Source organism: Mixophyes fleayi, chromosome 12, assembly GCF_038048845.1.
Source record: "Mixophyes fleayi isolate aMixFle1 chromosome 12, aMixFle1.hap1, whole genome shotgun sequence".
In the NCBI taxonomy this organism is placed as follows: Eukaryota; Metazoa; Chordata; class Amphibia; order Anura; family Limnodynastidae; genus Mixophyes; species Mixophyes fleayi.
This window is the reverse complement of record NC_134413.1, coordinates 45,482,394-45,505,419: the sequence shown is the minus strand read 5'-3', so window position 1 is coordinate 45,505,419 and position 23,026 is coordinate 45,482,394. Positions and strand designations below refer to the sequence as shown.

Sequence of the window (23,026 nt, the reverse complement as noted above, 5' to 3'; positions counted from 1 at the left end):
GCAACACAATGACATCCATCTGTCTCAAACAAACAACTAAGCCCTTTATTTATAATTTGCTGTGGTGGATAGTAGATTACATAGTCACCTTTCCATGTAGTGGTTAAATGCTGTGTCAGATGTACAAATGATCACTGTCACTAATAATTTCAAAATAGAATAACATTACCTCTAGCAAAGTAAAAAAGTGACGTAGACATGAGGCAAAATATATTTAGACTAATATTGCGATAGAGTACCTGTTTCTAGACATGCTGATAGTTCAAGGATAACTGTGCAACATATCTATAATAACTATGGAGTGGTTGGGATTATTTTGGAATGAATTGGCACATCATTCCCACTTATAGAAGCACCAGATTCAAATATTAAACAGGTCTTCCATCTTCATATGTTTATGTAAAGCCCCAGTGAACACAACACAGCCTATATGAGATGATGTCACAGAAAGAACTACAATTCCCAACATCCTCTGTGACAATGCACTCCACCACTGTCTTGGGGACAAGGCAGCTTGAACAACATCTTGGGTAGATGAGTGCCTGAATAAAGAGGTAGAGAGAGAGGGGGGAGGAAATGAGAGAGACGAATAAAGAGAAAGAAAGAAAAAGAGAAAAGGAGAAAGATAGAGGAAGAAATAGAGAGAGTGAGTGAGAGAGAGAGAGAGAGAGAGGAGGGGCAGGGGGGCCGGGCCACTCAGTCTAACGCGGCTGCTCGGGCCAGTGGTACTGCAATATAACTACGTTCACTGTTCCTGCAGTATATAAGTCCAGTGGTACTGCAATATAACTACGTTCACTGTTCCTGCAGTATATAGGTCCATTGGTACTGCAATATAACTACGTTCACTGTTCCTGCAGTATATAAGTCCAGTGGTACTGCAATATAACTACGTTCACTGTTCCTGCAGTATATAGGTCCAGTGGTACTGCAATATAACTACATTCACTGTTCCTGCAGTATATAAGTCCATTGGTACTGCAATATAACTACGTTCACTGTTACTGAAGTATATCAGTCCATTGGTACTGCAATATAACTACGTTCACTGTTCCTGCAGGATATAAGTCCATTGGTACTGCAATATAACTACGTTCACTGTTACTGAAGTATATCAGTCCATTGGTACTGCATTATAACTATGTTCACTGTTCCTGCAGTATATAAGTAAATTGGTACTGCAATATAACTACGTTCACTGTTCCGGCAGGATATAAGTCCATTGGTACTGCAATATAACTACATTCACTGTTCCTGCAGTATATAAGTCCAGTGGTACTGCAATATAACTACGTTCACTGTTCCTGCAGTATATAAGTCCATTGGTACAGCAATATAACTACGTTCACTGTTCCTGCAGTATATAAGTCCATTGGTACTGCAATATAACTACGTTCACTGTTACTGAAGTATATCAGTCCATTGGTACTGCAATATAACTATGTTCACTGTTCCTGCAGTATATAAGTCAATTGGTACTGCAATATAACTACGTTCACTGTTCCTGCAGGATATAAGTCCATTGGTACTGCAATATAACTACGTTCACTGTTCCTGCAGTATATAAGTCCAATGGTACTGCAATATAACTACGTTCACTGTTCCTGCAGTATATAAGTCCAGTGGTACTGCAATATAACTACGTTCACTGTTCCTGCAGTATATAAGTCCATTGGTACTGCAATATAACTACGTTCACTGTTCCTGCAGGATATAAGTCCATTGGTACTGCAATATAACTACGTTCACTGTTACTGAAGTATATCAGTCCATTGGTACTGCATTATAACTATGTTCACTGTTCCTGCAGTATATAAGTAAATTGGTACTGCAATATAACTACGTTCACTGTTCCGGCAGGATATAAGTCCATTGGTACTGCAATATAACTACGTTCACTGTTCCTGCAGTATATAAGTCCATTGGTACCGCAATATAACTACGTTCACTGTTCCTGCAGTATATAAGTCCAATGGTACTACAATATAACTACGTTCACTGTTCCTGCAGTATATAAGTCCAGTGGTACTGCAATATAACTACGTTCACTGTTCCTGCAGTATATAAGTCCATTGGTACTGCAATATAACTACGTTCACTGTTCCGCTGTCTTGTGCTACATATAATGGAGAAACAAAATTTGGAGGATAAAGTAGGGAAAGATCAAGAACCACTTCCTCCTAATGCTGAAGCTGCTGCCACTAGTCATGACATAGACGATGAAATGCCATCAACGTCGTCTGCCAAGGCCGATGCCCAATTTCATAGTAGAGGGCATGTAAAATCCAAAAAGCCAAAGGTCACTAAAATGATCACAAAAAAAGAAATTGAAATCATCTGAGGAGAAACGTAAACTTGCCAATATGCCATTTACGACACTGTCACGACTGATAATGGGTACCTGCTGTTGTTGGCGCAACTCAGAGGAAGGCGCGGAGTCTAACGTGCCCCTGGTATTCACCAGGAACCCCCGCAAGGAAGTATGGACTCCGCTGCAGGGACACGCAGGTCGCGGTCCTTCCTAGAGTCCACAGCGAGATACAAGGAGGTGTCAGACAAGCTGGGTCAGCAACGTTCAGGTAGAAGAAGTACAAAGGGAAATCCAGAAGAATGGTGAGGCAAGCCGGGTCGGTAACTTTCAGGGAGAACAGCACAAAGGTAGAATCCAAATAGAGGTGGTCAAACGGTCCGGGTCAAAAGGTCACAAGCAGCACGAGGCTAGTCAGGAACGAATACAGCAACTGGTATACACAAACGCTGGAGGCAGGAAGACCTGATACTCTGGCCCTGGTGAGAGGGCTGGAAGAGGTTTAAATACTGTGGTAACCCAATCAGAATGAGCGCTGCAGCGCTGTTATACCTGCCGCCGGGAATCCTGTTCATAGCGTCCCGTTGCCTAGCAACGGGGCGCGTCATCACACCCAGAGGTCGGACGGCAGGGGGATCCAGAAGTGATGCGTCTGGTTGCTAGGCAACCAGACGCGCTGTCAGCAGACAGGCGGCCGTGCGGAACGGCGCCTGACAGTATACCCTCCTCTTCTTCCTCCTGTTTGAAGGAACCTTTTAAGAATTCTAGGAGCGTGAAGGTCCTGCTTGTCCACCCATGATCTCTCCTCTGGGCCAAATCCTTTCCAATGGACAAGAAATTGCTGTTTGCCACAAAGAATGCGAGAGGCCAAGATCCGATTGACTTCGAATTCTGTTCCAGAAGAGGTTTGTATTGGTGGGGGACGACAGGGAGGTCGATAGAATTTATTGAGTACCACTGGTCGTAGTAATGAGACATGAAAAGTATTATGACATCTCAGAGAAGGAGGAAGTTTCAATTTAAAGCATACAGGATTAATTACTTGCATGATGGTGTACGGGCCAATAAATCGAGGAGCCATCTTCATAGAAGGAACTTTTAGTCTTAGGTCCTGGGTGGATAGCCATACTTGGTCTCCCACCTTTAAGAGAGGAGTGGCCCTCCGATGACGATCTGCAAAGATTTTGTGATGCTGAGTAGCCTTGAGTAAAGCCATCTTAGTCTTAGCCCAAATGAGAGAAAACTCCCGATAAAGAGTATCTACGGCTGGAACCGGTGAAGAGGACACTGGAAAAGGATCCGGAAACACAGGATGACTTCCATATACAATAAAGAATGGGGAGAATCCGGTAGACTCATGAATGTGTTGGTTATGAGAGAACTCCGCCCAAGGAAGGAATTGAGACCATTTATTCTGATTGTCAGAGGTAAAACAGCGAAGAAATGTTTCGAGGTCCTGATTGATTCGCTCCGTCTGTCCATTTGTTTGGGGATGATATCCCGAAGAGAATTTCAATTCTATGTTCAATTTCCTACAAAAGGTTCTCCAAAAACAGGATGTGAATTGGACTCCACGGTCCGAAATGATCTCCTTCGGGCAACCATGTAATCTGAATATCTCCTTGATAAAGATATCTGCCAGACGACTGGCCGTGGGCAGTCCAGTTAGAGGAATAAAATGTGCCATCTTCGAAAATCGATCAATAACCACCCAGATAGTGGTAAACCCTGCACTGTGGGGTAGGTCTGTGATAAAATCCATGGCCACACTTTCCCAAGGAGCATCGGGGATAGGGAGTGGACGAAGAAGGCCTGCCGGGACTCTTCTACAAGTCTTGTGTTGAGCATAAGTAGTGCAGGAAGCAATAAATTTACAAATATCGGCACGTACAGTAGGCCACCAGAAGCGACGGCAAAGCAACAATGTTGTCTTCTTTATTCCAGCATGACCGGCAATGTGGGATGAATGAGCCCACTGTAGGGTCTTGAGCCGGAGATGAGATTCCACAAATGACCGGCCTGGAGGAGGAGAGGACGTTTTGGTCCTAGTGAGGGCTATTAGAAGGATCAATAATATGCTGAGGAACCAACGGTCTTAAGCGATCGGAATCGTCAAATGAGCGAGATAATGCATCTGCACGTCCGTTCTTGGCTCCAGGGAAGAATGTGAGCTTCATGTTAAATCGAGCAAAGAAGGATGCCCAGCGGGCTTGCCGAGGATTAAGGCAACGAGCCTCTTGAATGAACACTAGGTTCCGATGGTCGGTAAACACAGTAACAGGAAATATAGCTCCCTCCAACAGATGTCGCCATTCCTCCAGAGCCGCCTTGATGGCCAGTAACTCCTTGTCCCCTATTCCATAATTACATTCACTTGGAAGAAATCGTCTGGAGAAAAACCCACACGGGTTGTGTGAGCCAGCAGGAGACTCTTGAAAAAGCACCGCCCCAATGCCTACAGAGGATGCATCTACCTCTAAGAAGAAGGGTCGTTCTTGATCTGGCTGGGACAGAACTGGAGCTGAAGAAAATGCTTTCTTTAACGTTAAGAAGGCAGACATGGCTTCCGAGGACCAAACCCTGGGGTTGGCAGTCTTCCTGGTTAAAGCTGTAATGGGAGCTATAATGGTGGAGAATCCCTTAATAAATTGGCGGTAATAGTTTGCAAAGCCAATGAACCTTTGAATCGCTTTAAGGCCTTGTGGCTGAGGCCAGTCCAGAATAGCTGACACCTTGGTGGGATCCATACAAAGACCTTGACCCGACACAATAAAACCAAGAAAAGGTACCTGGCTAATCTCAGAACACACATTTCTCCAGCTTGCAGTAGAGGTGACGTTTCCGGAGTCTACGTAAGACCTCTACTTGTTCCCGATGAGTTTTCAGATCTTTAGAAAATATTAATATATCGTCTAAATACACTACCACAGAAGTGTATAACAGGTCATGAAAGATATCGTTAACAAAGGTTTGGAAGATGGCTGGGGCATTGCAGAGGCCAAAGGGCATCACCAGGTACTCGAAATGTCCATCTCTGGTGTTAAAGGCCGTCTTCCATTCGTCCCCCTTCTTGATGCGAATCAAATTATAGGCCCCACGGAGATCTAATTTGGAAAAAATTTGAGATCCACTGAGCTTGTCAAAGAGGTCAGAGATGAGAGGTAGTGGATATCGATTTTTGACAGTGATGCGGTTGAGAGGACGATAATCAATACAAGGCCGAAGAGACCCATCCTTCTTCTTAACGAAAAAAAACCCTGCACCCGCTGGGGAAGTGGATTTGCGGATAAATCCCCGTTTCAGGTTTTCAGTAATATATTGAGACATGGCTGACGTCTCTGGACGAGATACAGGGTAGGTCCGCCCTTTGGGGATGGGTTGGTCAGGAGACAAAACAATAGCGCAATCCCAGGGACGATGAGGAGGCAAGATCTCCGCTTCAACCTTACTGAATACATCTTGGAATTCCATATAGGCCTCAGGAAGATGGGTTAGCTCGGAATGAGCCATCACTTGACATTTTGAAGGCAAAACTCTGGACAGACATTCAAAGCGACATCCTGAACCCCACGACATAACTTGAGCGTGGTCCCAATCCATCTGAGGAGAATGCTTTCTCAGCCACGGTAGCCCCAAGATGAGGGGGTTAATGGACCTCGGCATAACCAAAGTTGGATCATCTCGCTATGAAGTACTCCTACCATCAACCGAACAGGAGAAGTCATGGAGGAGATGGAGCCGTGGGTAACACGACTACCGTTGACTGCCGTCAGAGATAACGGTTGAGGCAATGGGTTTAAAGGTATTTGGAGCTGCGAAGCTAGATCCGCCGAAATGAAGTTCCCGGAGGAGCCGGAGTCCACAAAGGCCGTGGTGGAAAAGGTACCCTTAGAGGTGCTCAGGATGACAGCCATCTGAAATTCTGGGGAATTTTCTTTAGAATAGGGAGCAACTGTGGACTCTCCTAAAACGGCCTCCCCGCCACCGTTTAGGAGGAAGAGTTTCCCGTTTCTTGGGGCAAACTCTTAGCAGGTGTCCCGGATCTCCACAATACAGACAAAGGCGTTGTTTGAAGCGTCTCTCCCTCTCTTCAAGGGATAATTTAGAGCGTCCTACTTGCATTGGTTCGTCCACTGGCAGGATGGGATTTTGGAACTGGGGTGCTAGCCGTGATATGAACCGTTTGCCAGGAGAGCGTTCCTGCGTGCGCTCTTGGTAGCACAAATCCACCTTTATGCACATGGAGATGAGGGAATCTAGCTCGGCCGGGAGTTCTCTGGAAATTAGCTCATCCTTAATCCGGTCAACCAGACCTTGCCAAAAGGTTGCCACCAGTGCTTCGTTATTCCATTTTAACTCGGAAGCCAGGGTCCGAAATTGAACGGCGTATTGCCTCACGGACAGGTCACCTTGGCGGAGGTTTAACAAGCTAGTAGCTGCAGAAGAAACTCTTCCGGGATCGTCGAAGACTTTTCTAAAAGCTTCAATGAAGGAGTTGTAGCTATTAAGAAGTGGATCCCCTCGTTCCCATAAAGGTGAGGCCCAGGCAAGAGCTTGACCACTGAGGAGGGAGATGAGAAAGGCTACTTTGGTGCGTTCTGAAGAAAAGGCCCCTGGGTTGCACTCAAATTGAATGGCACATTGGTTCAGAAAGCCCCTGCACTTCTTGGGATCACCGTCAAACTTTTCGGGTGTCGGGATGCGTAAACCGGAGGCCGCTGTAGAGACCGTAACCACACTGGATGCTGTGGATGCAGAAGAGGTTATGGCTGGTGTAGCGGGTTAATGCACTCTGAAATGTATCGAAGCGGGTAGCAATCCCTTGGACACATTGTAGGAGATGCGCTTGGGCTGTTTCTTGTTGCTCCACTCGCTGAGCCAGATGCAGGAGTAGGTCTCGAGCAGACGGTTCACCAGACCCCTCCATTGTCATGGCCAGAGTGTACTGTCACGACTAATAATGGGTACTTGCTGTTGTTGGCGCAACTCAGAGGAAGGCGCGGAGTCTAACGTGCCCCTGGTATTCACCAGAAACCCCCGCAAGGAAGTATGGACTCCGCAGGTCGCGGTCCTTCCTAGAGTCCACAGCGAGATACAAGGAGGTGTCAGACAGGCTGGGTCAGCAACGTTCAGGTAGAAGAGGTACAAAGGGAAATCCAGAAGAATGGTGAGGCAAGCCGGGTCGGTAACTTTCAGGGAGAACAGTACAAAGGCAGAATCCAAATAGAGGTGGTCAAACGGTCCGGGTCAAAAGGTCACAAGCAGCACGAGGATAGTCAGGAACGAATACAGCAACTGGTATACACAAACGCTGGAGGCAGGAAGACCTGATACTCTGGCCCCGGTGAGAGGGCTGGAAGAGGTTTAAATACTGTGGTAACCCAATCAGAATCAGCTCTGCAGCGCTGTCATACCTGCCGCCGGGAATCCTGTTCATAGCGTCCCGTTGCCTAGCAACGGGGCGCGTCATCACACCCAGAGGTCGGACGGCAGGGGGATCCGGAAGTGATGCGTCTGGTTGCTAGGCAACCAGACGCGCTGTCAGCAGACAGGCGGCCGTGCGGAACGGCGCCTGACAGACACGGAGTGGCAAGGAAAGGCTTAGGTCCTGGCCCGTGTTCATGACTAGTGGTTCAGCTTCACCCAACGATCTAAGCCCTCCTGCTCCCCCCCTCTAGAAAATTTAAGAGAGTTAAGCTGTCATCAACAACACAGCAAACAACTCTGCCTTCTAAAGAGATGTTATCACAAATCCCCAAGGCGAGTCCAAGGGTGTTGGTGGTTGCGAAGCCTGACCTTCCCATCACTGTACTGGAAGAAGTGGCTCCTTCCACCATTTGCAGCACGCCCTCTGCATATGCTGGAAGGATCACCCACAGTGCAGTTACAGATGTGGATAATGAAGGTGTCAATGTTGTACACCGGGAGGAGGATATTGATGTAGCTGGCGCTGAGGAGGAAGTTGACGATGAGGATGCTGATGTGGTTTTCTTAAATGAGGCACCAGGGGGGGAAACAGTTGTTGTCCATGGGATGAAAAAGCCCATCATCATGCCTGGGCAGAAGACCAATAAATCCACCTCTTCGGTCTGGAATTATTTCTATTCCAATCCGGACAACAAATGTATTGCCATATGTAGCTTATGTAAAGCTGCAATAAGCAGGGGTAAGGATCTTGGCCACCTAGGTACATACTCCCTTATACGTCACCTGAAGACCCTTCATAATTCTGTGTTTAGTTTAGGAACTGTGGCTAGGACCGTAAGCAGTCCAGGGACACCTAAATCCCTTGGTCCTGTTGTATCCAAACCAGCAACACCCTCCTCGTCAATTTCCTCCACGATCTCGATCAGAGATAGTCCTGCAGGCCATGTCACCGGCATGACTGAGTCCTCTTCAATCCGGGATTCTTCCGGAGGTCCCTGCAGCGGTACGCCTACTACTGCCGCTGCTGCTGTTGCTGCTGGGAGTCGGTCATCTTCCCAGAGGGGAAGTCGTAAGACCGCTACGTCTTTCACTAAACAATTGACCGTACAACAGTCGTTTGCCATGAGCACGAAGTACGACAGCAGTCATCCTATAGCAAAGCGGATAACTGCGGCCTTGACAGCTATGTTGGTGTTAGACGTGCGTCCGGTGTACGCCATCAGTGGAGTGGGATTTAGACGGTTGATAGAGGTATTGTGTCCCCGGTACCAAATCCCGTCTAAATTCCACTTCACTAGGCAGGCGATACCCGGGATGTACAGAGAAGTACGAAAAAGTGTCCTCAGTGCTCTGAAAAATTCGGTTGTACCCACTGTCCACTTAACACGGACATGTGGACAAGTGGTTCAGGGCAAACAAAGGACTATATGACTGTGACAGCCCACTGGGTAGATGCATCGCCTTCCGCAGCAACAGCAGTAGCAGCATCTCCGAAACGCCTGCTCGTTCCAAGGCAGGGAACGTTGTGTATCACCGGTTTCAGTAAGAGGCACAACGCCGACAACCTCTTAGAGAAACTGAGGGAAATTATCTTGCAGTGGCTTACCCCACTTACACTCTCCTGGGGATTTGTGGTGTCGGATAACGCCAGTAACATTGTGCGGGCATTACATATGGGCAATTTCCAGCACGTGCCATGTTTTGCCCACGCAATAAATTTGGTGGTTCAGCATTACCTGAAAAGTGACAGGGGTGTGCAGGATATGCTTGCGGTGGCCCGCAAAATTGCAGGACACTTTCGGCATTCTGCCACTGCCTATCGCAGACTCGAGCAACATCAGAAAAGCATGAACCTGGCCAGCCATCACCTCAAACAAGAGGTTGTGACGCGCTGGAACTCCACCCTCTATATGCTGCAGAGAATGGAGGAGCAGCAAACGGCCATTCAAGCCTACACAGCCACCTACGACATAGGCAAAGAAGTGGGGATGCGCCTGAGTCAAGCGCAGTGGAGACTGATTTCCGTGTTGTGCAAGGTTCTCCAGCCATTTGAACTTGCCACACAAAAAGTCAGTTCCGACACTGCCAGCTTGAGTCAGGTGATTCCCCTGATCAGGCTGTTGCAGAAGCAGCTGGAGAAAGTGAGGGAGGAGCTGGTAAAGCATTGCGATTCAACAAAGCATGTATCTCTTTTGGATGAAGCCCTTCGTACGCTTTGCCAGGATCCGAGGGTGGTCAGTCTTTTAAAGTCAGAGGAATACATTCTGGCCACCGTGCTCGATCCTCGGTTTAAAGCGTATGTTGTATCTCTGTTTCCGGCGGACACAAGTCTACAGCGGTGCAAAGACCTGCTTGTCAGGAGATTGTAATCTGAAGATTACCATGACATGGCAACAGCTCCTCCTTCATTTTCTTCCACACCTGTGGCTGCGAGGAAACAGCTGAGCTTTCATAAACCACCCACTGGCGGGGATGCAGAGAACATCTCGTCCGGACTGAAGGACCTGCCAACCCTTGCTGACATGTCTACTGTCGCTGCATTGGATGCTGTCACCATTGAAAAAATGGTGGAGGATTACTTTGCTGACACCATCCAAGTAGACATGTCAGACAATCCTTACTTTTACTGGCAGGAAAAAAAGGCAGTTTGGAAGCCCCTGTACAAACTGGCTCTATTTTACCTGAGTTGTCCTCCCTCCAGTGTGTACTCGGAAAGAGTTTTTAGTGCAGCGGGGAACGTGGTCAGTGAGCGGCGAAGGAGGTTGCTTCCGCAAAATGTTGAGAAGATGATGTTCATAAAAATGAATTATCAATTCTTCAATCAAGACCAGCAATGGCCTCCAGAGACTACAGAGGGACCGGTGATTGTGGAGTCCAGCAGGGACGAATTGATAATGTGTGAGGATGAGGAAGTACACACTGAAGGGCGAGGAATCAGAGAATGAGGATGAGGATGACATCTTACCTCAGTAGAGCCAGTTTACTTTGTACAGGGAGAGATGAATTGCTTTTTTTGTGTGGGGGCCCAAACAAACCAATCATTTCAGCCACAGTAGTTTGGTAGGCCCTGTCGCTGAAATGATTGGTTTGTTAAAGTGTGCATGTCCTTTTTCCGCAACATAAGGGAGGGTGGGAGGGCCCAAGGACAATTCCATCTTGCACTTTTTTTTTTCTTTGCCAGCTCGTTTTGTGGGGGTCCAAACGAACCAATCATTTCAGCCACAGTTTTGTAGGCCCTGTCGCTGATATGATTGGTTTGCTAAAGTGCGCATGTCCTATTTCCCCAACATAAGGGTGGGTGGGAGGGCCCGAGGACAATTCCATCTTGCACCTCTTTTTTTGGCATTATGTGCTCTTTGGGGCCTAGTTTTTCAAACTTCCATCCTGTCTGCCACTGCAGTGCCACTCCTAGATGGGCCACGTGTTTGTGCCGCCCACTTGTGTCGCTTAGCTTAGACATCCAGCTACCTCGGTGCAACCTTTTGGACTAAAAACAATATTGTGAGGTGTGAGGTGTGAGGGGTTTAGAATAGACTGGAAATGAGTGAAAATGAATGTTATTGAGGTTAATAATAGCGTAGGAGTGAAAAAACCCAAAAAACTGGATTTTAGTAGTTTTTATGCTTTTTAAAAAAAAAATCAGAACCCAAAACCCAAAAGCCAAAACTTTAAGGGGGGTGTTTTGTCAAAATCCATTAGAACCCAAAACCTTAAGGTAATCAGAACCCAAAACCCCAAAAGTGGCCAGTGCACATCCCTATTATGTATATGAATATACAGTGTAATAAATAAGCTGATATAAATGAACATATCAAATCCTTATACACTAACGTGAATGGATCTGAAAAGATTACTGTGAGATAAAATAGATTTGTTTTGTGAGGATATACCAATATGTGTGGGAAACAGATAATGATGCGCACACACAAGGAAGTTCAAAACATTTATTGATACAACATAGCTATTCAACACTTCGGTGAATAAAGGATGCTTATTCATACAATATATCTGTGAATAAGGATATCATTCTATGTATATACTTCAAACAGTGGCCCCACCTAGGGGTTGATAAAAGTATTTTAGTAAACACATTTTCTTTCTAATACACTTTCTATCTATATTTTTAATATTTCAACTCTATGGATCAGGGTGGATGTAAAACTGTTTAGGATAATACTTTTTTTTAACAATAATTAAGATAAGAACCATTATTATTCCTTTTGGACTGGAGTGTCTTATGTCTCCAACTCTAGACTTTCAGTTTTAAATGTTAAATAAGTTGGAAGAGCACTCCCTCATCTATATAAACAATATATACATTATTATAGTTTTGAGGATAGTCTTGACCTTGTAGGTATCTCTCCTTGTTTTTGTTGTGTGAGAGAGAAAGGGCGTAAGAAGGGGGAGGAAAGAGAAAGTATGTTTGAGGGTCTCCTACTGTAGCTAATACTGCTAAGTGCTGCAAAAGTCAGCAGAGAGCTTGAGCTTATTAACAATTACATCTGGCTTCCATGCTGATGGGCTGAGTAGCATTAGATCTCACCCTCCTACCCTTACTTGGCCGCCAGGTACAGTGTAGAGAGAGACAGAGCTGTCTTTCTGGAATCCCCGAACGAACAATTGTGCAGCGCGATTTCACTACAGGAAGGTAGCAGTGTATGTGGAGTACATGTCAGTTGAATTAATGTATACGAAATATATAATATTTAAATTTGCTGTCAGTTAAAGCATTGTTACCAACCAGATAGACTGACTAACTGACTAAGAGACATCCTGAGAGACTGACCAAGAGACATCCTGACTGAGTGACCGAGAGAGAGAGACTGACCGAGAGACATCCTGAGAAAGAAAGCGACTGACCAACCAAGAGACATCTTGAGAGAGAGATTGACCGACCGAGAGACATCTTGAGAGAGAGAGAGACTGATCGAGAGACATCCTGAGACAGAGATTGACCGACCAACCAAGAGACATCCTGAGAGAGAGATCGAGAAAAATCCTGAGAGACTGACTGACTGAGAGACATTCTGAGAGAGAAACTGACTGACCGAGGGACCGAGAAACATCCTAAGACAGAGAAAGACCAAGAGAGAGACTGACTGACCAAGAGACATCCTGAGAGAGTGACCAAGACGCATCTTGAGAGGCAGACTGAGTAAGAGACAGCAGTCACAGAGTGAGAAATAGATTGTCCTCAGATAGACAGAAGTCCTCAGATAGACAAACATCTTAAGAGAGACAGCAGCCACAAACAGAGTAACTTTGGCCCCAGACATCATCAAGGACAGCAGCAGGATAGACAGTAGCCAAAGGCTGAGAGACATCCTGAGAGAGACAGTGGCCACAGGCTGAGAGTCATCCTGAGAGAGACAGTGGCCACAGGCAGAGACATCCTCGAAGAGGTTTTGGCGCCAGACTGTGTGACATCCTCTGAGACAGCAGCAGAAGACAGTTGCCAACGGCTGAGAATCATCCTGAGAGAGACAGTGGCCACAGGCTGAGAGACATCCAGTGAGATTGACCGAGAGACAGACCAAGAGAGACATCAGTCACAGAGTGAGAAATAGACTGAGAGAAATAGTTTTCACAGGTTGAGAAGTCCTCAGATAGAAAAACATACTGAGAGAGACAGCAGCCACAAAGAGAGTAACTGTGGCCCCAGACATCCTGAAGGACAACAGCAGGATGGACAGTAGCCACAAGCTAAAAGTTATCCTGAGAGAGACAGTAGGCCCAGGCTGAGAGTCATCCTGAGAGAGACAGTGGCCACAGGCTGAGACATCCTCAGAGAGGCTTTGGCCCCAGAATGTGTGAGATCCTGTTATATATATATATATATATATATATATATATATATATAAAATCACAAGATCAGGTTATGGATGCTGTTTCCTGGGGAAAAGCACCAGTCCAGTATCTTTGGTTTAAGTAGCCTCAGCTAGTTTTATTTACCAGCATCAGAAATAAAGAAATGTATACAAAAGTTCTAGCCTCTCCGGCTTCTAACTAATACATAAGGAATACCCTCGCTAATGTGAAGGCCATGATGTCCTACATGTACAAAATAACAGCACTTATTGGAGACAAAATTGCAGTGTCTCTCTACATGCATCTGACCTGTTTATCAGGTGGTGAGAGACGGAGGAAATAGACTTTAGGGATGTGCACCGGCCAGGGCCATCTTTTCCATTGGGCACGATGGGCAGCTGCCCGGGGGCCCCAAGGGCAAGGGGACCCCATAGGCACGGTTCTTATTGAGAATAAATAATCCTGCAAAAGAAAAAAAACCCGTAAAAAAAACCTACAAGGGTCACTGAGCAAGTACATCTATCTATCTCTATCTCTATATATCTATATCTGTATCTGTATACATCTATATATCTATATCTATATCTATATCTAGGGTCCCTGGTGCACTGCTTTGCCCGGGGGCCCATAATGTTGTTAAGATGGCCCTGGCACCGGCCACTTTTCGCGTTTTGGGTTTTGGGTTTTGGGTTTTGATTACCTTCAGGTTTTGGGTTCTAATGGGTTTTGCCAAAACACCCCCCTCAAGGTTTTGGGTTTTGGGTTCTGTTTTTTTTTTTAAAAAACATAAAAACTGCTAAAATCCATTTTTTTTTTGTTTTTTTTCACTCCTACGCTATTATTAACCTTAATAACATTAATTTCCACTCATTTCCAGTCTATTCTGAACACCTCACACCTCACAATATTGTTTTTAGGCCAAAAGGTTGCACCGAGGTAGCTGGATGACTAAGCTAAGCGACACAAGTGGGCGGCAAAATTACGTGGCCCATCTAGGAGTGGCACTGCAATGGCAGACAGGATGGCAGTTTGAAAAACTAGGCCCCAAAGAGCACATAATGCCAAAAAAAGAGGTGCAAGATGGAATTGTCCTTGGGCCCTCCCACCCACCCTTATGTTGGGGAAATAGGACATGCACACTTTAACAAACCAATCATTTCAGCGACAGGGCCTACAAAACTGTGGCTGAAATGATTGGTTCGTTTGGACCCCCACAAAACGAGCTGTCAAAGAAAAAAAAGAGGTGCAAGATGGAATTGTCCTTGGGCCCTCCCACCCTCCCTTATGTTGCGGAAAAAGGACATGCACACTTTAACAAACCAATCATTTCAGCGACAGGGCCTACAAAACTGTGTCTGAAATGATTGATTCGTTTGGACCCCCACAAAACGATCTGTCAAAGAAAAAAAAGAGGTGCAAGATGGAATTGTCCTTGGGCCCTCCCACCCTCCCTTATGTTGCGGAAAAAGGACATGCACACTTTAACAAACCAATCATTTCAGCGACAGGGCCTACCAAACTACTGTGGCTGAAATATTGGTTTGTTTGGGCCCCCACACAAAAAAAAGCAATTCATCTCTCCCTGTGCAAAGTAAACTGGCTCTACTGAGGCAAGATGTCGTCCTCATCCTTATCCTCTGATTCCTCGCACCCTTCAGTGTGTACTTCCTCATCCTCAAACATTATCAATTCGTCCCCGCTGGACTCCACAATCACAGGTCCCTCTGTAGTCTCTGGAGGCCATTGCTGGTTTTCATTGAAGAATTGATAATTTATTTTGATGAACATCATCTTCTCCACATTTTGCGGTAGCAACCTCCTTCTCTGCTCACTGACCAGGTTCCCCGCTGCACTAAAAACTCTTTCGGAGTACACACTGGAGGGGGGACAACTCCGGTAAAATAGAGCCAGTTTGTACAGGGGCTTCCAAACTGCCTTTTTTTCCTGCCAGTACAAGAAAGGACTGTCTGACATGTCTACTTGGATGCTGTCACCAAAGTAATCCTCCACCACTTTTTAAATGGTGACAGCATCCAATGCAGCGACAGTAGACATGTCAGCAATCGTTGGCAGGTCCTTCAGTCCGGACCAGATGTTCAAATTCGCTCCTGCCTGCTCTGCATCCCCGCCAGCGGGTCGTTTAGGAAATCTCAGCTGTTTCCTCGTAGCCACATGTGTGGAAGAAAATGAAGGAGGAGCTGTTGCCATATCACGGTCCTCTTCAGATGACAATCTCCTGATCAGCAGGTCTTTGCACCGCTGTAGACTTGTGTCCACCAGAAACAGAGACACAACATACGCTTTAAACCAAGGATCGAGCAAGGTGGCCAGAATGTATTCCTCTGACTTTAAAAGACTGACCACCCTCGGATCTTGGCAATGCGTATGAAGGGCTTCATCCACAAGAGCTACATGCTTTGTGGAATCGCAATGCTTTACCAGCTCCTCCCTCACTTTCTCCAGCTGCTTTTGCAACAGCCTGATCAGGGGAATCACCTGACTCAAGCTGGCAGTGTCGGAACTGACTTCTCATGTGGCAAGTTCAAATGGCTGGAGAACCTTGCACAACACGGAAATCAGTCTCCACTGCGCTTGACTTAGGCGCATCCCCACTCCTTTGCCTATGTTGTAGGTGGCTGTGTAGGCTTGAATGGCCGTTTGCTGCTCCTCCATCCTCTGCAGCATATAGAGGGTGGAGTTCCAGCGCGTCACAACCTCTTGTTTGAGGTGATGGCTGGCCAGGTTCATGCTTTTCTGATGTTGCTCGAGTCTGCGATAGGCAGTGGCAGAATGCCGAAAGTGTCCTGCAATTTTGCGGGCCACCGCAAGCATATCCTGCACACCCCTGTCACTTTTCAGGTAATGCTGAACCACCAAATTTATTATGTGGGCAAAACATGGCACGTGCTGGAAATTGCCCATATGTAATGCCCGCACAATGTTACACCACAAATCCCTAGGAGAGTGTAAGTGGGGTAAGCCACTGCAAGATAATTTCCCTCAGTTTCTCTAAGAGGTTGTCGGCGTTGTGCCTCTTACTGAAACCGGTGATACACAACGTTCCCTGCCTTGGAACGAGCAGGCGTTTCGGAGATGCTGCTACTGCTGTTGCTGCGGAAGGCGATGCATCTACCCAGTGGGCTGTCACAGTCATATAGTCCGTGTTAAGTGGACAGTGGGTACAACCAAATTTTTCAGAGCACTGAGGACACTTTTTCGTACTTCTCTGTACATCCCGGGTATCGCCTGCCTAGTGAAGTGGAATTTAGACGGGATTTGGTACCGGGGACACAATACCTCCAACAACTGTATAAATACACCAGACGCACGTCTAACACCAACATAGCTGTCAAGGCCGCAGTTATCCGATTTGCCATTGGATGACTGCTTTCGTACTTCGTGCGCATGGCAAACGACTGTTGTACGGTCAATTGCTTAGTGAAAGACGTAGCGGTCTTATGACTTCCCCTCTGGGAAGATGACCGCCTCCCAGCAGCAACAGCAGCAGCGGCAGTAGTAGGCGTACCGCTGCAGGAACCTCCGGAAGAATCCCAGATTGAAGAGGACTCAGTAATGCCGGTGACATGGCCTGCAGGACTATCTCTGATCGAGATCGTGGAGGAAATTGACGAGGAGGGTGTTGCTGGTTTGGATACAACAGGACCAAGGGATTTAGGTGTCCCTGGACTGCTGACGGTCCTAGCCACTGTTCCTGAACTAAACACAGAATTATGAAGGGTCTTCAGGTGACGTATAATGGAGGATGTACCTAGGTGGCCAAGATCCTTACCCCTGTATATTGCAGCTTTACATAAGCTACATATGGCAATACATTTGTTGTCTGGATTGGAATAGAAATAATTCCAGACCGAAGAGGTGGATTTATTGGTCTTCTGCCCAGGCATGACGATGGGCTTTTTCATCCCATGGACAACAACTGTTTCCCCCCCTGGTGCCTCATTTAAGAAAACCACATCAGCATCCTCCTCGTCAACTTCCTCCTCAGCGCCAGCTACATCAATATCCTCCTTGTGGTGTACAACATTGACACCTTCATTATCAATATCTGGAATTACACTGTGGGTGATTCTTCCAGCATATGCAGAGGGTGTGCTGCAAATGGTGGAAGTAGCCACCTCTTCCCGTACAGTGCTGGGAAGGTCAGGCATCGCAACCACCAACACCCTTGGACTCTCCTTGGGGATTTGTGATGCCATGTCTTTAGAAGTGTCACGAGCCCCGGTGGTACTCACAGCCGCCGCGGCTCGCATCCTGTCTGTTCCAGCGTCCCGGCCGTTCCCATGACGACCGGGACGTCACTTCCTTCCAGCTCCCGACCGTTGCCAAGGCAACGGCCGGGCAGCGTCGCGGCAGCCAGGCGCGCCTGCGCATTAGGGTCCAATCATTAGATTCAGCCTGTGGCTGAATCAGCAGAACTTAGCCTGCAGGTGTGGAGTTCAGGGCTAAGCCCTGATTGGCCTATTGGTATCTGGCAATTAACCTACAACTGTGGCTCTGCTTGTGATTGGCTCTTGGCTGCATTTAAGGCAATGAGGGCTGCTGCTTCATTGCTAGTTATAGCGTTCTGTCCTCAGTTCTGCTGACTGCTTGTTCTCTCTGTTTGGTTATTAATACCTTTGATTGACTACCCGTGTTTGACCTTTGCTTGTTCCTGGATCATTGAACCTTCGCTTCTGACCCTGACCTTTTGCCTGGATTCCGGATTTTGCTCCTTTTGCTTGTGTATCTGACCTTTTGCTTGTCCCCAGATTTTGTACCTGTGCTAGTGACCTTTGACCTTGGATCTCCTCCTCACTACAGCCTGCCAATCACTCCACTCCTGGGTTCTCCTTTAAGTCAGTATACGTTACTCGACCCTCGGTCGGCCCGCAGCCAAGTCTGTCCCCACCACTAGGGGCTCCAGCGAACACCGGGCCTTCAGAGTAGTCCCCGAGTTTCACTGTACTGGCTTGGGAGTTCCTAACATTATAACCAGCCTAGTAAGATTGGTATTATACGGCCATGGACAACGGCGAGCCGAACATGTCTCCAGCTCAGATCCTGGCAAATCAGATACAGGCGATTTCCCAAGTTGTGCAGAATTTATCCCAGCGCCTGGCAGTCCAAGAAGGGGTTTCCAGAGAACTGAAGCTCCAGCAAGTCCCTGCTGGTGACACACCAGAGCCTAAAATGAAATGCCTGACCGATTCTCTGGAAGCAGGACAGCCTTCCGTAATTTCAAAGAGAGCTGGAAGTTGTACTTCCGCCTGAAACCATGTTCCTCTGGTTCTGAACAACAAAGGGTAGGAATCATCATCTCTTTACTCCAGGGTGACCCTCAGTCGTGGGCCTTCTCCTTGCCCTCAACAAGCCCAGCCTTGCAGTCCGTGGATGCTTTTTTCCAAGCTTTGGGATTATTGTACGATGACCCAGACTGGGTAGCCTCAGCTGAGTCTCATCTCCGAGCGTTGAGGCAAGGACGTCGCTCCGTGGAAGAATATTGTGCGGAATTCCGGCGATGGTCCACTGATAGTGCCTGGAACGATCCAGCATTGCGAAGTCAATTTTGCTTAGGACTTATCGAGCAGATTAAGGATTCCTTAGTCCATCTAACTTAGGTTTAAGGCCCAGTATGAATAACCAGAATATAGGGCCTGGCCCAACGGCGGCTCAGCCTTTCAGGCGTCGCAACGTTGTACAACTAAAATATATGGGGAAAGACCCCCCTAACAGACCAGATTTTTTAAAAGTTTTCCTAGAGTCATTTAAGTTTGTCCCAGCGGATCTCTTTGCCTGCATCCACCCTGTTAACACTGCGGAGTATGATGTAAGCTTCGTGTCATATCAGGGCCTGCAGACTTTCTGGAGCAGGTGGGGGGGGGGTGCAGGTCGAGAGATCCATGGGTTAATTATAAGGCTATCGCCATAACTCGCCAGGAGCGAGTTAAAATTACTATATTGGTAAGAAACGAGTCTATACCAGCAGCGGACCTTGGGTTTTGGGTGGGGAGATTTGCAAAGATGGTTTCGCCTCTGGTTAAAGTGCCAAACCCAAGTCATGGCGTCTGGGGTGGCGGATGGTCCACCACAGTAGATCTAAAATGCACGGAGGCTGGCCTAGTACACTTGCCGTCCGCGGCTTTCATTGGTCGCGATAGGATCCAATGTTTCTACCCGGGCCAGCCGAGGATGTGCCACAGATGTGGGGACTTCCGCCACCTCAGTGCCAACTGTCCCCAACAAAAGTGTGGGCATTGTGGGGGCATGGGCCACGAAACCAGGACATGCAACCAAATCAGGTGCAATTTATGTGGCACAATAGGCCACCCCTTCAGTAAGTGCCCCCATGCGGCTCATAACGCCGCGGTTACAGATGAAGAAATAGTGAGGGCAGTCGAGGTGGTAGAAAATGTGGAACCAGTGGAGAAACCGGCAGAACCCATGGAAAGTCCTGCTCCTCCGCCAAATACCCCGCCCCTTGTAACTAAGTTATCAGTACCTTCGATGGCCAAAGTTCAGACAAATGAATGGTCCAGGCAAAAGAGCAAAAGCAAGAAGAAGGGTACGGGGAAGGAAGGGTTTGTTCTATCAAACAGGTTCCGGTTCTTGTCAAGCGAGGAAGAAAGTATGGAGGAGGGGGAGATTAGGGTGAATAGGGAAGGTGCTTTAGTCCAAGTAACCAGGCAAAATAGGAAATCACAAAAGTCAAGGGACCTGCCTTTAGGGGAGATAGCAAAAATAATGAGAAAGACCAGTGTCAGGAAAACTGCTAGGCTCTATTTGAAGGATAAGGTGACAACCCCTTCTGGGCCTCCTTCCGTAGAAGACCTAGTTCCCCCCTTGATACAGGATCCCCCCCTGGCCATCCCATAGAAGCCGGCCCCCCTAGTGGGGTGCCAGAGTCCCCGGTGGTGAGAGATCGGTCTTCAGGGAGTGACCCGGTCCTTGTTCCTCAGAGTCAGGATCCTCCCGTGTGTCCTGTACCTCCTAATCAGAAACCCCTTGAGGTCCCCCATAGCAAACCCTCTGGTTTGCCTCATGATCCGGTTAAGTTGTTGGGAGCAGGGCCCATGGGTGACGGTGATCCTGGTGGGTCAACGGGTAGGATGCTAGGGTCAGGCGGAGTCCCTCCCTTGGGGGAAGAAGTTGTCCTCAGGGGGGAGGAGTCTCTGCAGGCAGGCCTTAGTTATAAAAGGTTTGGCTCCTCTGATGAGGATTCAGGGAGGAAAATAAAAAAGAAGTGAGTTGTTACTACTGTCTAAAGCTCTGAAGGATGGCTTCCCAGCCCATTAGATTTGCCACTATTAACGTGGCATATATTCTTTCCGAACGAGCTCGTTATCTGGCCTTTGATTTTTTCAGCACGGTTGAGGCTGATTTTTTATTTTTGCAGGAGACCAGATTAGGTCAACTAGCCGACCTACATAAAGCCAAAAGAGAGTGGAGGCGTAGGCCCTCCTACTGGTCTCTTGCGGCCGAGCCGTACGGTGGGGTGGCGGTGCTTTTTACCGGCATGATAACCATCCAGCGAGTCATTGAGCTTGAGGTAGGTAGGTGCATGGTAATAGATGTCAAACTGAGGGGGCATGACTTAAGGCTGATTAATATTTATGGACCCCAAACAAAGTGGGGTCGGAAATGCCTCTTCAGCGCCATAAAGCCATACCTTTTTACAGCCCGGCAGATAGTCTTTGGTGGTGATTTTAACACCGTCACTAGGACAAAAGACAGGGGAGGTTCAAGGACTTCTCTGGGCTATGATTCCCTTTTTTTAGTAAGTATGGTCAGGCAGGCTGGTCTGGTGGATGCACACATTCGTCATTTTACAGACCACACGGGTTTCACTTTTTATAGAGGTAGTTGTAGGTCTAGGATAGATAGGTTTTTTGTTAAGGAGAGCTTGAAAACCTTGGCTCCAGAGCTGAGGCCGGTAGAGTTCTCCGACCACGTTTACCTATCTATGTCCTTGAATGCTTCGGAGACTCTTCGGAAGGGTAGGGGTCTTTGGCACCTGAACTCTAAGCTCCTAGAGGAGGAGTTGATAAGACAGTCTTTTAGGGACTTCTTTGAATCCCAGGAATCACTTTTGGAGGCAGGTTGGAGTAGGTCTGAATGGTGGGAGATGCTGAAGAAAAGGACCCGGAGCTTTTTTCGGGGCCTTGTAGCCAGAAATAACTTGTTAAAAGAGAGCACCTACATGGCACTGAGGAAAAAACTTGGGTTCTTGATCTCTGGCCAGGTCGCATCATCTGTACTGTAATGTGGACAAGTGTGTCTTTGAAAAAACGCATCTTCCTTTTCTTGGTCACGTGGTTTCTGGCTCCGGATTACGTATGGACCCTGAGAAATTAAAGGCGATTTCTGATTGGCCCCAACCGGTTGGACTTAAGGCCATCCAGCGTTTTATTGGGTTCTCTAATTATTACCGCCACTTTATCAAAGGGTTTTCGTCTGTTATTGCACCCATCACTTCCCTGACCAAGAAATCTGCCAACGCTAAGACCTGGCCACCAGAGGCGGTAGAGGCCTTCAAGTATCTTAAAGAAGCCTTCATATCGGCACCTATTCTTCAACAGCCAGATTCTTCCTTCCCCTTTTTTCTCGAAGTTGACGCATCCTCCACTGGAGTAGGAGCTATTTTGTCTCAGAAGAATTCTACTGGAAAGTTTTCTCCCTGTGGCTTCTTTTCTCGTAAATTCTCATCCACCGAAAAAAACTACGGCATTGGAGACAGAGAACTACTTGCTATCAAATTGGCCTTGGAGGCCTGGAGACATCATTTGGAGGGAGCCAGATTTCCTGTTACTATTTTTACGGATCACAAGAACCTGCTTTATCTACAAACTGCATCCTGCCTCAATCCCCGTCAGGCCAGATGGTCTTTATTTTTTTCACGATTCAATATGATCATTACCTTCAGACCAGGGTCCAAGAACAAGAAGGCTGATGCTCTCTCTCGTTCCTTTGATTCTATGGATACCGAAGAAGAGAGTGTTAGGTCTATTCTAGATCCAGAATGTATTTTGGCTACTACTCCTACTCGGGTGATCATTCCTCACGGGAAGACTTTGGTTCCTCCACATCTCCAAACTAAACTCCTTAAATGGGCTCATGCCTCCCGTTTTTCTGGTCATGCCGGTATAAAGAAGACCTTGGAATTTATCTCCCGTAGTTATTGGTGGCCGGCTATCCGTTCGGACGTTCGACAGTTTGTGACGGCGTGTTCCACTTGCGCTCAGAATAAAGTTCCTCGTCAAGCTCCATACGGTCTGCTGCAGCCTCTGCCAATTCCAGATCGACCTTGGAGTCATCTCTCCATGGATTTTATCACAGATTTACCCTCCTCCAGAGGGTTCTCAGTAGTGTGGGTGGTCACCGATCGCCTTTCCCGAGCAGCTCATTTTGTGGCATTAAAAGGTTTCCCTTCTGCTCCTATTCTGGCTCAACTCTTCATTAAAGAAATTTTCCGCCTACATGGCTGTC

At 47.2% G+C, this 23,026-nt stretch overlaps 1 protein-coding gene across 5 annotated transcripts in view; it reads right to left on the bottom strand.

The window, feature by feature from the left end:
• Positions 1-23,026, bottom strand: part of LOC142108441 (NACHT, LRR and PYD domains-containing protein 12-like) — a 274,230-nt gene that overhangs the window by 19,114 nt on the left and 232,090 nt on the right. The window lies entirely within an intron of this gene.